This window comes from Solea solea, chromosome 17 (assembly GCF_958295425.1).
Source record: "Solea solea chromosome 17, fSolSol10.1, whole genome shotgun sequence".
NCBI lineage: Eukaryota > Metazoa > Chordata > Actinopteri > Pleuronectiformes > Soleidae > Solea > Solea solea.
Window position 1 is genome coordinate 8,950,987 of NC_081150.1, and position 15,155 is coordinate 8,966,141.

Consider the following 15,155-nt stretch of genomic DNA (forward strand, 5'->3'; position numbering starts at 1 on the left):
CGTGGTCTTGCGTGTGCAAGGTAACCCATCTGTCAGAAGTGCGCCCTCCATTCAACCCTATGTGTTTGTCATGAATATGAATAAACAAACATCCGTATAACTTGATAATTATGACGCATCAATAAAGGATACAAAGTTCCTGGCTTCGCCCTGCACTCCCTTCAACACTGAGTTGTTGTTATGTTATTGATTTACTATGAATGTTTTTATTTACTTTTTTATATCACTTCCTATAAATGGATGAATGAATAAATAAATAATAATAATAAAAAAAATGCGTTTCTCCATCCAGAAAACCCTGACTACATTCCAATATTTTCCCTTTGCAGACATCAACTGTAACGTCTTGCTCCAACACCTGGATTATTCCACTAGATGGCGCTGTCAAACCGTCACAGCATCAGTCACCGGCAGTTTCCAAACTACCAACTCTGCTGCTGCTGCACAGCTTCTGGTAAGACAATGTTTCTTTGTAGGAAACATCACTTATTCTGTTACAGTGAGTCATCGGTAAAGTTTATTTTATTAAAAAAAAATCTAACTTCCTGCTTAAGCTCTTGGCTATTCTGTTTTAAAGAAAGGTACAAACACTATATACGTATATGTATATGTATATGTGTGTATATATATATATATATATATATATACATATATTATATATATATATATTTATCTGTGCCCGGAGAGTAATGGGGGATTGGGATTTTTTGGCCCTGATTTGAACCAGTGACGTTCCTCCTTTCCTCTTGGCCATGGCTTATCTGTATACAATATATACATATGTATACACCTGTGTATCAGCACCAGTCATTTCTTCTTCTGTGCTGTGTTTGGTTTGAACCCCTGGTTTATTTACAAAGGCTCCATTCCTTCATCCTTTAACAGTGTCCTTTATGGATTGACTCGAACAGCTACATCCAGCTGGATGGTTATTCTCTCTCTCTGTGTGTGTGTGTGTGTGTGTGTGTGTGTGTGTGTGTGTGTGTGTGTGTGTGTGTGTGTGTGTGCTGGTGATTCAAACTTCAGATGAACCCGCCTGTTTCTCACCAACCCACAAATCTGAGGCATAAATCTATCTTCTAAGGGCCAGAACTCATTCTGTGCTCACTAATGTGTGTCTGCGTGCGCCTGAACCAAATCACTATAAATCGAGACAATCGCTGGTATATTTCAGAGAATACACAAAAAAACATTAGGCCTGTACACTTTTACAATGAACACGTCTACAGCAAAGCCTTGTATTTGTGTGAAAAATTGTTTTAATGAGTTAAAACCCCATTAGATATCTTGCAAATGATGATTGCAACAGAGATTTTATAGCTTATACTGAATATTGACACAATTAGGTCATAGCAATATCAATAATCCACATATCTTGCATGAATACTAATATATATGTAATGTTGTTTTAATGTCTCTCTGCACACAAACATGCATACTTTTCACTTTAATGTGGAGGAAGAAAACAGTATTTGGGCTCTTTTGTCAAGTGTTTCTGTGCTTTTGTGAACACCTGCCAGTGTAGAGTGCATGCAAGTGGCGTGTGCCACCTGCAGGTCGACTGCAGCCCCTGCGCTCATGCACGTGTAAATAGTGTAATTGCTTCCCTTGAGTGTGGATGTTGTGTGGACACAGGCACATCTGAATCTGGTTTTAGTATCACTTCTTTTAAGCGGTGCAGGGGTTGACATGCGTGGAGCTGTTTTGACAGGTTCCTTTAGTAGAGGAGAACTTACCCTGCTCACGGTGTGGTTGCTATTCACTCGCCTGACTGCACCGAGTTGGTCTCACCTCCCTTGAACACACACATAAACACACATTCATATCCGTGTACCCGTTTGGTTTGGCATGGGTGGATGTGGCGTATGCCAAATGTGAAGGTGGCATGTTTGTGGTCCTAGATTCAGAAATGTCATGAATGCTGCTCTTTTCCTCTTTTAAATGCACTTAATATTAGAACAGTCCTCAACAATCCACAGGTCAGACAGAGCTTCTATGAGACGCAGTCCGTCTGCAGAGCTTTGTTGTATGTACAGGTTTAGTAAAGGTAAGAGTGTGGAAAATATGAAGACAAGAAGAGTTCTTGTCTTCCAAGTCACTGGAAATTGTAGCCATCAGTTGATACAGTAGTTATTAGAAGATGCAGCGTAAGCGACGTGTATATTTTAAAAATATTCAATAATAATAGTCTAACATAAGAGGTTAAAAACCTCTTACATTGTAACTTGATCTCCTGTGGTGGATGAAGTGGTAGAAAATGGATGGACGGCTGGAAAATGAAATAAAGAAGTTAACAAGAGAACATTCAGAAAAGTATTCGTTCATGTCCAAATGAATTTCATCATATGCTACACTATAGTGCTGAATAGGAACGACACCAAAGTAGAAGTAAGAATGTGTTTACTGGAATCATCAGCTTTCAGTATTGTTAATAGGGAAACATGAGTTGTTTAACCACAGTTTGGATTCTCATGTTGTAAAACGCTGGCAACATTCAGAGACCGTAAAAAAGGGTGGTCACAACAAAGCCATTTAAAAATCTACTCCACTGCCTGTGTGACGTTTACAGTGTGCACCTCTCTCTCTCTCTCTCTCTCTCTCTCTCTCTCTCTCTCTCTCTCTCTCTCTCTCTCTCTCTCGCTCTCTCTCTGTGTGTGTGTGTAAAAGTAGTAGAGTTTAAGTGTCATGTGTTGTTGAGTGAACTTCCTGTTTTCAGCCTTGCTAATGTCTTCGACTGGCCTCTTTCTCCTCATTCTTGTCTTGTTCGTGCTTTCTTTTGTCTAAATTCATCCTTGGGCCTTAAAAGGCTCATATACTGTACTACTCCTTCTCACTTTTGTCCCTCTCTCTCTCTCTCTCTCTCTCTCTTTATGGTCTTCATATTTCATCTCACATCTGGCAGTGCCATTTGCAGAAGGGCACACATTTCCGGTTCCAAAAACCCAGAGTGTGTAGCCATCTCTTTCCTAACCCCCAAAGCATTCATCAGAGATAAATTAGCCGGTGATTTATTCTGGAGCACAAACCACCAGCATTTCTGTCAGGGAATTTTTACTTCTGTAGGGCACATTCACAGCCAACCACCTGAGACAAACCGTTTTCCACATACCTCTGGAGCCGCGCAGTTTTTAAAAAGTCTTTAGGGAAATACCACTTTTCCAAAACATTCTCCTGCTGCACTAAGGCATCATTTCTTTCACACGGCACTGTAACGGGGATAGGTGGGAGGTCAGAGTCTTGCAACATGAAGTATCGGCGTATTTTGCACACATTCATGCATGCATAAGGAGGATTTTTGATGATGTGTTGGAGGAGTGCAGATGTCAGTGGGGATATATCCCCGTGTCCAGACTCTGTTTCACCATGTGCGGCCGGGAAATTACAGGCTTAGCGAGATTTGGTTCTTGGACATTTTGTCAATGATGTCTCTCTGTGCGTGTGAGTTCATACGCCAGGTGACGACTGACACATTTCTGCGTCCTAAATCAGGGCAGACAAATTGCAGCACATTTCTTTGGTTTCAAGTGAAACACAGAGACTCCACGTCGGTGTCACATGCAACCAAACACGCTGCTTTGATCAGTGCCTAGCTGCCCTTACAGTTTCTCCGGTTGCGTCTAATTGCCGTGAGTCATTTTCTTTCACAGTTTTTTAGTGAAATCTGGATCGGTTCTGTTCCACCGGAGTCTGTGCATGTGGTTTTCATTTAAAAAGGCATAGGCATCGGGCTCATATTTAACTGGCTTCATTCAGTAGCTGATCATTCTCGGTCTATCGTGGCTCAAAGAGTGTGAGGATAACTGGGCCCTTCTCCTTACTGCTTCCCATATAAATGAGATTTGAGCCACACACACACGTATATATATATATATACAGTATTTACTCTACATGTACCCACACACAGTCTCTTGTCCTCATTTGCCCTCTGTGTGTGGGGAACCCCTCCCCGCACACAGTGTTGCCAAAAGGGCTGATGATGGCGAATCAGTTTTTCTTTTCCTTTCTTTCTCTCCTTCCGCCCACTTCCCCTTCTCTCGACTCCTACCCTCCGTTTACTCATCACGATCTCTAAGTTTCTCTTCTGTTTTTCTTCCAGTTGACTTCCACACGTTCATAAATGTGCGGTCAGCGTTTCATTTGCGACGTTTTCTTCCTCACAGTGGAGCCTGTGGCCCTTACACTGGAAATTAAGCTTTGCACATAATTCCAGTAGAAACTATTTTTTACGAAACAAATTCTGCTTCAAGGCTCACGAGTCATCATTTAATGACATAGGGCACTTAGTCTCCCACAGTGTCAATATAGTCTCCTATCTAACAGGTGTCTTTAAAACAAATGCAGATATGTGGGACAGCAAATTTTAACTAATTCTCCTCGGCCCATAACCTTTTCTGTTTTGAACAATACTGTTCTCACACAGACAGACAGACAGACAAACAAACAAACAAATAAAAAGACATAAACCATAAGTTCCTTGGCAGAGGTAACAGTAGGCAGACACGAGATCACATACCTCTGTGTAAGGATGAAGCTCAGCCTTTAATTAGAGGCTGGAATTCAGATTTGAACGTACACATCCTCAGCCACTGCTGTGTCTCTCAGATATTTCTGAAATGAAAGACGCCACATTAGTGTACCGGAGTATAAGTGTAACGAAATTAAAAAGTGAAACATAATTCAGGTATTTGGTGATCATCCACGTGTAATTCTAGGCACAGGAATGTTAGAAGGGACTGGAGACCATCTGGAGATCACCTGACTAAATGCAGATGTTTGCAAAGGCTCAGAATGTTTAGTTTTTTTTTTAACACTTCAGCAATATTTTCCCTTTTTTAAATACGGGATGTGGATGTTTCATTTCAGGTCACATGTGTTTACCATTTTTGTCAGTTTATCCCGTGGCGCAGTAGCTGCAGCTCAATAATAAAAGACAGCTTTCACATGTTGCATGAATATTACTATCACCTTGAGGTAGATACTAATATGATATTTTCACTACCTGTCGTGCAGCCTGTCACTCAGTGACGTGCAAACTCCAGACACACACACACACATGCAGGAGGAGGTCTGAGCTCGGTACATGTCTCTGTGGGTGGAAGCTGGAGCTACTTGGCAGACTCTGTTGTACTCCCTGACTGAAATCTGACTCTGCGCTCTAAGCCGCATGTCTAGAAATGACATTCTTTGTCCCGGCTTCAGCCATAACCTAACCTATGCAGTGATCCTCAAAAAAAACAAAAAAAACACACTCCTTTCATGCACTTAATGAAAACTGGGCTCATCAGAACAGCCGGTGAGAGAGAAAAGTATAACAGCCAACCAACTTTCAAGTGAAAAAAGTTCTCCAAAATAAACATGTTTATATATTTCCATTTATTATGATGATGTCAGCATGGTTAGTTCTCAGCACAGGAAACAAAGGCCTCAACTACCAAATTCCACTTCCACAAAAACAGTTCTTTATTTTATTCCGCTACCTATGTTAGAGTGAGTGTCTTTTCCGTCATGTGAAAAACACCATTCAAACCATTAGTTGCGCTGACTCAGAATATGACGAGCGATGTGAGCGTCAGTCTGCAAGAGCATGACGTCCTTAGACTTGAAAGGGACTGGAAGCAGGTACTGTGTCTGTGTGGCCTCTTAGTCTGACTGTGTTCAGCTCATTTTTGCCATGATGCCATGCCAATCAATAAAAAAACAACACAAAACAAGGCCTCACCCACCAAACAGGAGCTTTTGGATCCGTTTAGTTTTAATGTTACAACACGTTTTAATGCGTAGCCAATAGATAGAGGTCTGCTACTGTGGCCTGGACAGCAGCAGTCAACGCGAGGCCTTTCCAGGGAATTGTGGCCACTAATTATATTTACAGCTGCTTCAGTAAAACTATGTCAGTAACCCCATAATTGGGACATACTGTAGTTAATGTGCAGACTGGAAAGACGGTTGGGGTAATTTTACTTACTTGTCAGAAAACGTAACTGTTTTATAATGAAATTAAAAGCTTAAAGCTTAGAAAAAGTGAACTTTAACTTTAAACTTATATTGTCAAAGCTGCACTGACAAAGGCAACGGAATACCTTATTTGTTAGTCTTATGCATGATTGTTTAATCAACCTGTAATCATTAAATACAACTTTAAAACGTAAAAATGTTTCTCAAAAAGAGATGAAAGTCATTTTTCTGCTTCATATACACACATTTCTGTGACTTTTCAGAAACAAGATTTAAAAAAAAAAGAACAGATAGAAATAAGGTCTGCACGAAGCAGCCAGCACTTTCTATTCACCAGTATCAGTCAAACTTCAAGCAGCTGGAATCTACAATTAACTCCAAAGCCAGACGCCTCGGAGTTGCCAGTTAAATTTCCACATCTTTCAAATTCCATGGCTCAAACTTTACGACGCAGGCTTTCAGTCAGAAATCTTTTGTAGATTCAAGCTTAACTCATTAACGCTGTTATTTTCTACTGCTCGCTCCAGTGCTACAGAAGACATATTCCTTTATGCAAAAAACGGGTTAGGATTTGAAGAGTGATTTCTCCACAGCAGCAGAACGCCTCCTTCCCTGCACATAAGCATAACTGACATAAACCCTTGTATATTAGTATGTATGGAATTGGGACAGCATTAGTACTACAGGTATAGATAGGCACTGCAGCCATAGCAGTCAGTAGTTAATCCTCTGCCCCAGAGAGCTCAAAGCCTCTCAGCACTGTCATGTTTTGTTAATGGTAATCTGAACTGGATGCCCTGCCAAAGGCTGACCCACTGCCTGCCACCCCGTCAGTGTCTGACGTCACCGTGAGAGGCAGGCTGACCTGTGCCAGCGTGTGGCCCTGTGATAATTACCTTCATGCACCTGGGTTTAGAGTTTCACTTACCTCTGATAACACTTTGAAACTCATTGTAGAAAAGACAGGAGAGCGCACACCTATTAGAGCGCATTTATTATCACTCAAATATTAAAAACAACAATGAGCGCTTTCCAATTTTTATGCCGCAGTGTTTTGTTTGCTAATCATTGCAGTGTGCAAGTACTGATTAAAGCAAAAGTGGCTCTTTAAAACTATGGGCTGATACTAATCGGTCAACCATTTATTTGATTCATCTGTTAGATTTGTCGTCCATAAAATGGATGAAAATGTTGGGGAAAAACATGTTGATCACTGTTTCCCCGAAACCTAAAATGTTTTTTTTCCCCACAAACCAAACATGCGTCATTTAGTTTTTATAGGTTCCTTTGTCATAGAGGAGCAACAAAACCAGAAAATAACAAGTGAAAAATAATAATAATAATAATAATAATAAAAGCTCTTCTCACTCAAAACAATCATCAAAATAGTGCGTGTCAAATGTACAAATTGGCTAATAATCAATCACACAAATATGACGGCACAAGATAGCCTAAGTAAAGCAAGGCCCTTGCCTAACGTATGTATAAAAGTCTTATTCTAAGGCCAGAGAAACAAAACCGTCTTTATTTTGAAGGGATTATACACTTATACAAACATACTTATGGCTAGTATGGTCCCTTCCTTCAAGTACTATATGTATGTGTGTGTTTACTAGGCCGTCAGCTTAATCCGACTCACTATAGATAAAGAAAACAGACACTTGACTTCTAAATTGACACTGAAGTGAGGTATATAGAAGGAAAGCTGCTCCGTGAGCTGCTGCTGCTGCTGCTGCAGCACAAGATGTATCATCTGACACTTTGTGATGGACAGCCAGGCATAAGAGGACACACAGAAGAACACAGGGAAGCACTTTGATTCAGCACATTATGCACAGTATGCAGCTCTTACCATTGTGTCCCCGTCAGACACGATGGCTGATGATGAAATGGCTGCATGAGGGGGCAAATTTAAAACAGTTGTTTCTCAGAATGAATTCCATTGTTTGAGCGGGTCTTCAATTTAACAAGTAACAGTCAGTTATGTGGGCCGACAGTGTAGCTCTTGTGTGCAACCACGTTAAAAACAGGCCTGGAGGTTTATCCGTGCAGCTGAATATCCACCTGGTTTACACTGAGCTGTGCTCCTGTGTTGTCGTGTAGCTGTTGGAGGTCGATCAGTGACAAGCATCATTACCACAGTTCTTACCCTGTTCTGTGTGCATGCCTCTGGCAAAAGCTGCACTGTTTCCTGGAGTCATGGTTTAAGTTAGGAGTCATTTTGAAAGTCTCTTGTGACTAAAGTTACTGAAAGAGAACAAAGACTTTTTTTTTTCTCATTTCTATTTAGATGTATTTTTTTCTGTTTAGAAAATACAAGATACAGCATCATCGACACCAGAGAGGAAGAAAGAAAACCGTCATGCAATTTATTCAGGATGAAACAACATTACAATTTATAACAGACCACAATACTTGCACTATAAAAGAGAAACACTGATTTGACCAAGTGCAAGTAATAAACCCAGATGGAAAATATTGTTTTATTAAAGAAGTGATGGCAGACAATTCCATATCTTGGGTCCTTATCCTCAGTGAAGTAACTGTGAATGTGAAGTATGGTTCTTATACTTATCCTTTATTTAGCCACGAAGATAGGACACAAGTGTATAAATACACAAGTTGTGTATTTAAACCTCTCCCCTTCCCTTATGGATGCTCTCTTAAACGACAAGACACACACTTCCCCCTGATCCTGCAGAGGAAGGATTAAGACACATAACCTTTACCATGCCTTTAAAATAATCATGATGTGTGTACACACCAGGTGTGTTTCATGTGTCTACAACCCACCGTGTACAGACGTGTAATATAAAGTGAAACCAACTCACTCAGCAAAGTCACTTCCCTCACACAATGTGGTGTTGCCTAATATTCCCCAGTATTGCCAAGAATCCCACCAATGCTTACGTCTGTCATTGTCATACTCGACATGAAGAAAGACAATGCAAGTGCAGGTGGATTTATATCATTATCTTATTATTTCATCTTTTGGTTAAATTGCTTTAATTACAAAAAAAAAAGACAATCAGACAATTAGACAATCTTCATGCTTCTATGACGTTGTAGAGACCCAGACAAGACACAGGTTTTCCCTTATATGTAATTTGATTACCACCGGTTTATGCTTTGGGGGCGATCTATTAACTTGTGACCCAGCCCTATATAATTATTTTCAAATGCCAATGAAAACCGATTACGAAAGGTTAGTGTATTTCAATTGGACAAATCCGATTTAGCATTTTGTGAATTTCATTGCGTTTGGACGCTCAATGGCCAACTTCAGACCTACTCAAGCTACCTATTTCTTTATGTCTCATGGCAAATTAACCAATGAGCTTCTTAACTCGGTGGTTTTAGGGCTAAAAGACTGACAGTCACACACTCATCAGAGTAAACTGGCCTTCTCTTTTTATGCGACGACTTAGTCATTGCTATGTTTTTATCTATAAGGCGATTTTAGGTAAACTCCCTTGTTATTTGTCATTGTAAATGTCCTGAAAATGTGTCCCCCATGCGGTAAGGTCTCAGGACATGGTGCTTATGACTGTTCCTCAAGCTCGTACAAAGCTGGGTAAAACAGCCGTCTTCATGGAATAAGCTGCAGAAGCAGCTCAAGCTTTAGGATCTAGTAACTCTTAACGAATTTAAGGCTGTTGTCATGAGTTTGAAGTTGGACTCCATCGGAAATTGTGAATGTTTTTAGTCAATAATCTTATTTTTATGTTTTACTACTGCACTTAATATTGAACTTGTATTTTGTATAGTGTTTTATGTGTTCTGCTGTCCATCTTGGCCAGGTCTCTCTTGTAAAAGAGATTTTAATCTCAATGAGACTAACCTGGACAAATAAATAAAAAATAAAACTTTCTCAGCCACAATCACACAACCATAACAAAGGTCCTGGATAAATGGGCCGGAAAGAGGTGGATTAACAAGCATAGATGGTATAATTGTGTAAAGTGAGTCATTTGCGGCATACAGTGTGGGGTGACTGGGGTGAGTTAATCTGCAACAAGCATCCGTACAAACAAGCACATATAAAAGTATAAACACAGCCTTGCTCACGATGTCAGTCTCACTTGGCCTTGTATCCATTGGCACCAATGTGCCTGTATTTTTACGGCTTTACGTGTGAGTGCAGCAACAACATAACGTGGCTCCACAAACTGATGATGCAAATGTGTTTGTTGAACATCCAATAGTCATCAGGAAAAGTGGAATTGACTTTCCAAACAAAAACTGGTCAGAGAATAAACATCCAAATCTTTTTTTTTTGGTTTTGTTTTTTAAAAGACAGAGCCCCTAATGATGTCTGCTCCAATCCAAACTTTTTAAATGACATTGCAGCAGGCCACAGACTACAAAGACTTTCTTTAAGATTGAGTGGAAAAGCAGTCGTATGGCCAGTTTTGTGTCGATCCATGACTTCATCAAAGAAACCCCCAGTTTGAGCAGCACACATTAACTCTTAGGAGGAGACTGAAAGGCTAACGACAGATTGCTTTGCTGATTCATTTTTTCGACTTGGTATTTGTGATTCTATTTGTGTTATTTGGTTTTATCATATTTTAAAATAAAAGAGGCAACAGTAGTTTCATGTATGAACACTTTTCATGGACTAAAACATCTTATATCAATGCAGGCTGACCTACTGTATGAGGTTCTGTGTTCAGATGGTCAGATAAATGGTCAGATTGACTCTGGGAATCTTTTGTTCTCCTCTGTTCCACACTCCCACAGAAACCTATCTTTTGGGATTACTTGGTTTCAAAATATTTCTCTTAAAAACTTGAACATTTTCATCTGTTGTCGTAGTAAAAGCCAAAGCAGTAAATATGTTAACCTTGAACTCGTTCTGCATGATTCAGTACGTCCACTGTTTTCATTACATATTAAAGCGTGACACGTGTTGTACAAATTTGATTTACCCTTGTTCAACACAGAAATTTCTAAAGTCTACATTCATATTTCAGACGTCAAAGGAATTACTGTGAGGTTGTCGTATTTGTCCATACACACGTCCTGTACTGTTCTTTACTCCGGCTTTCAGTAAAATTGACAACGTTTATTTGACGATCCCCACAGGTCAGCACAAACAGCCTTATTTCCCACACCACAAACCTGCCCAGGGACAACACATGTAAATGAGCCAGTGGCCACAATAAGAGGTAAAGGGTTGATTTTTTTTTTTTGTTCTTAAAATGACGGATGTTTCGTTGTCATGTTCGTTGCCCGAGGACCTGATCTTTGGAAAGACGACAGGCCAAATGTGTTTCATTTCATTCAACACTTTCAAGACAACACATATGAGACTAAAATTTAAAACACCTGTCATTGACTGTGCACACATACACACACCCTGGACACTGCCTCTTTGACGGTCTTTCTTCAGGCGGGCTGAAGGTCACAAAGGTCACGGACAAATCGCCCAAGAAACAGCTTTTTTCCCCCCAGGGTTGTGAATGATGCACTTCTGAGCTGCAGAACCGGATTGTCCCTCCTTAACTTTATTGCACTTTATAGATGTTTATTTACTGCCCTGGGGGCATTTTATCCTAGTTTTTCAACCTAATTATTTTTAAACTAGCATTTTTAGCATTTCTATGTTGGCGTTTGTTTGATTTGTTGTATTTATATTATCTAAAACGTGCTGCTAAGTTGGTGATCGTTGCCAAACAGAATTTCATTGTGTAAGAAAAAAAACTTATTCTCACTTTTTTTGTCACATGCCCTGGATCAGGCTGTCATAACACCAGCCAATAGCAATCCTGATTGATTATTGATAAGAGATAAGGCCTCATGGAAGACCCCGTGTGTGTCGTTAGAGTAGCTGGTGTTGTTGTGAAACAAACATTCTTGAGAAACGGAAAAAAGGAAAAAAAACATTTGCACAGATGGAGCGATACACTGGAGAGGTGACCACACGGAACTACTTTTTTTTTTTTTTTAAATCAAAAAACAAAAAAACAGCATTTCTGGATTTGTGACTGACGATTGTGTAAAATGTCAGAAGGCGTTACGCAGATAAGACAAATTAATACTTCTGCAAGGGGGATTGTTGGCTCAGCCAGAGTGGAATATTTACAGAAAAATTTACAAAATATTACAAATGCCAAGACAATACCACCACCGACACAGACTACCCCACTCAATGTCTCCACTCAAAGCACCAAGGACACAGAGATTCCTGTTACAGGACACACACACACACACACACACACACACACACACACACACACACACACACACACACACACGCACACCATCCAGAACTCCCTCTGAGACTTCACAGTATGAGTCATGGAGGGTCTGATGTGGTTAATGGTGACCAGCGTTTCTGTGCCTGTCCACATGAGACTCCGTTGGTTTTGCTGAGTCATCACAAAGCTGTGTGGCTGGTGACTCATTAAAAAAAAAAGAAAGAAAAAAAAAGACCGAAACAATACACTTAGACTTCAAAATGTCATATGGTGACATTCAGTCATTTCTAGTGTCTTTGCTCTGGTGAAGAACACTAAAGCCGTCAATGTCGAGACATCCTTCTTCTTTCTTTTAAAAAAAAACCCAAAACACTTTCACTGTTATATGTGAATTCCTCTGGTTCAAGTTTGTGACACAAGTGACGACATTTGTCAGCGTTGTCTGATGGGGAAATGTTAACATACCACAGGTTACAGAGACGTCTGCAATTCCTGAGAATCTACCCAGACTGTCTGTCACAAGAAAAGAAGAAGCAAAGAAAGACTAGTCTTTGTCTGAGGACTCTCTCTTTCTCAAGGTCTCACTCTCATCTCAGACACATCCTGTCTCGGTCTTGATTGTAGAGGCTATTTTTTTGTATTTATCTATGAAAAAATGTACAGCCTTTCTACTAAGCTGCTTTTGTGAGTAGATAAGACATTACATTACTGTAACGAGTCCAAATACAGAGTTACAGATCTAATATACTACCTTGCCAAATGGTCAAGTGTCCTGTGTGTGGTGAGCAGGCCCGTCCCTATAGTCTTGGGACTTTGAAAATAAAACATTAAAGGTGACATCGAATGCTTGTATCACACATATATGTTAGTTATGGAGGTCTACTTACATATATTAACTTGTTTTCATGGTTAAAAACCTCCTAGTCGCTGCAAACGAGCCGATCAAAATATCTCCTCACTGACGCTCTCGTCAGCCGCGCTGTTTCAGACCAAAACCACACCCCCAGGACGTGGACTGTGTTGTGATTGGCCAGCCAACGAGAGCTTTCCCACTGTCCTGTGATTGGCCAGGTACCTGGAAGTGACGTAATAGATAGGCCAGCTCTCAGATACACAGCTCCCCCTCTGGCACGGTGGATGCTCTGCATCTCAGCAGCTACAACGGGAGTAGTTCTTCTTCTTCTGCGGTTGAATGTACGCAACCGCTTGTGCCCGGACTAGTGCCCGCACCAGGAGGCGCTGCGGTGGTGAGAGGAGTGGTGAGGTATTCTGATGACAACATCAACATACGGAAGTGCCGATCCGCTTTGCAGAGCCCAGGAAAACAATAAAACCCTATTTTCTCAGCAGTGGCTGAACTGTTTGTTCTGAAACTTTAGGGTTTCATAAACGAGGTAATGACGCAGATACACACACAAACGCAGCGTTAATTGGAGCTTCCGGTCTATGTCGCCTTTAATATTGTGTTTGTAAAGCATTTGAAGCAGAATGTGCCAATCACAGATGCAACAGAATGTTGTCAGATATGGACTGATAAGAAATCTGTTGCTCAGCAACGGGTGAATCGGTGGTAGAGCAGGTTGTTTGATTCTCAGCTCCTCTCATCAGTGCGTCCCTGGGCAAGTTGCTCCTGACTGCTGTACAGGCAGCATGTGATTGGGTATGAAAGATGTGTGATGTGAAGTCGTATGAATGTGTGAGTGAATGGTTGAATGGAAAAACACTGTAGTGTAAAGCACGAGCGTCATCAAGACTTAAAAAGTGCTACATAAAATGTTTGGTTTTAAGACCTTTCTGCATGGAGTTTGCATGTTCTCCCCCGTGGGTGTGTGGGTTTTTCTCAGGGTTCTCTGGTTTCCTCCCACAGTCCAAAAACATGCATTATGGGGATTAGGTAAATTGGTCACTCTAAATTGACCGTGAGTGTGAGAGTGGACAGTTGTTCGTCTCTATATGTAGCCGTGGGATGGACTGTGCAGGGTGTACCCTGCCCTGTGCCCTATGTCGGCTGATATAGGGCGAATTGCTGATTGGCACGGTAGAAGATGAATGGATAGATCTTAAATTTCCAAAAATGTGCTGCTGACTTAAGGCCCTGGTATGCTTCCGTGCACATGCCGCATGTAGCGGACCCTGGTACATTTGCGCGTCAGGGTCCTGTAGTATCTCACTTCACCATCGGGTGGCAGTACCATAGGATGCATTCCTACAAAAGAACAAGAGAACATTGCTTCGTCCAGTCGGGCAGGGGAGTTGGGGTGTCAGCCAGTTCCAGGTTCCGTCAGGTCGAGGCTCGGATGACTATCCTTGACGACTACTTCTTCTGTTGTCGAAATGTTTTTTCTGCTTGGTGAGAGGGGCTTAGTACTTCGTCCGTGCAAACGCTGTCCATGTGCACCCATTGGGTCCACTGGGGGGGTGCTGTGCATGGTAGTATACCAGGACCTTTAGACCTTTAGACTTAATCTCGGACCCTAAAAGTCTTGGTATACCTTGGTCTCACACTAGATGGACAAACTAAAATGCAACAGAGGTTTTTGCAGCCATTTTCTGTGAATATTATTTGACACATTGGGGGTCATTTTGGTTTCCGTTGCCATTTGTAACTTTTACCGTTAAAAAAAGCCATTGGGACCCGGGGAATCTTCATGTTACCAAATCTGGCTCTCGTAAAAAAAAAAAAGGTTTGGAAACCCCTGCTGTAAGCATTTCAGACCCTGCCTCGTGTCCTCTTTCTCATCGCTTTCAATGAGTTTGCACAAAGTTGCTTTGGACTCACAGTAGGTCTGCAGCCTCTGCGTCGCGCTTGACGTCAAGCTTGAATGGTAAGAATTACTGTAGTGATACAAGTCCAGGAGCCTCCAGTAAGAGCGGAGCATGTGTTGGGCCACATCAGTCAGTTATCTGTAAAAGAGAACCAGATGAAGCATACTGAGCAAATAAAATAGTCTGGAAAAATCTATTAATATATTCTGATCCTTTGTTTTGTAGCTGAAA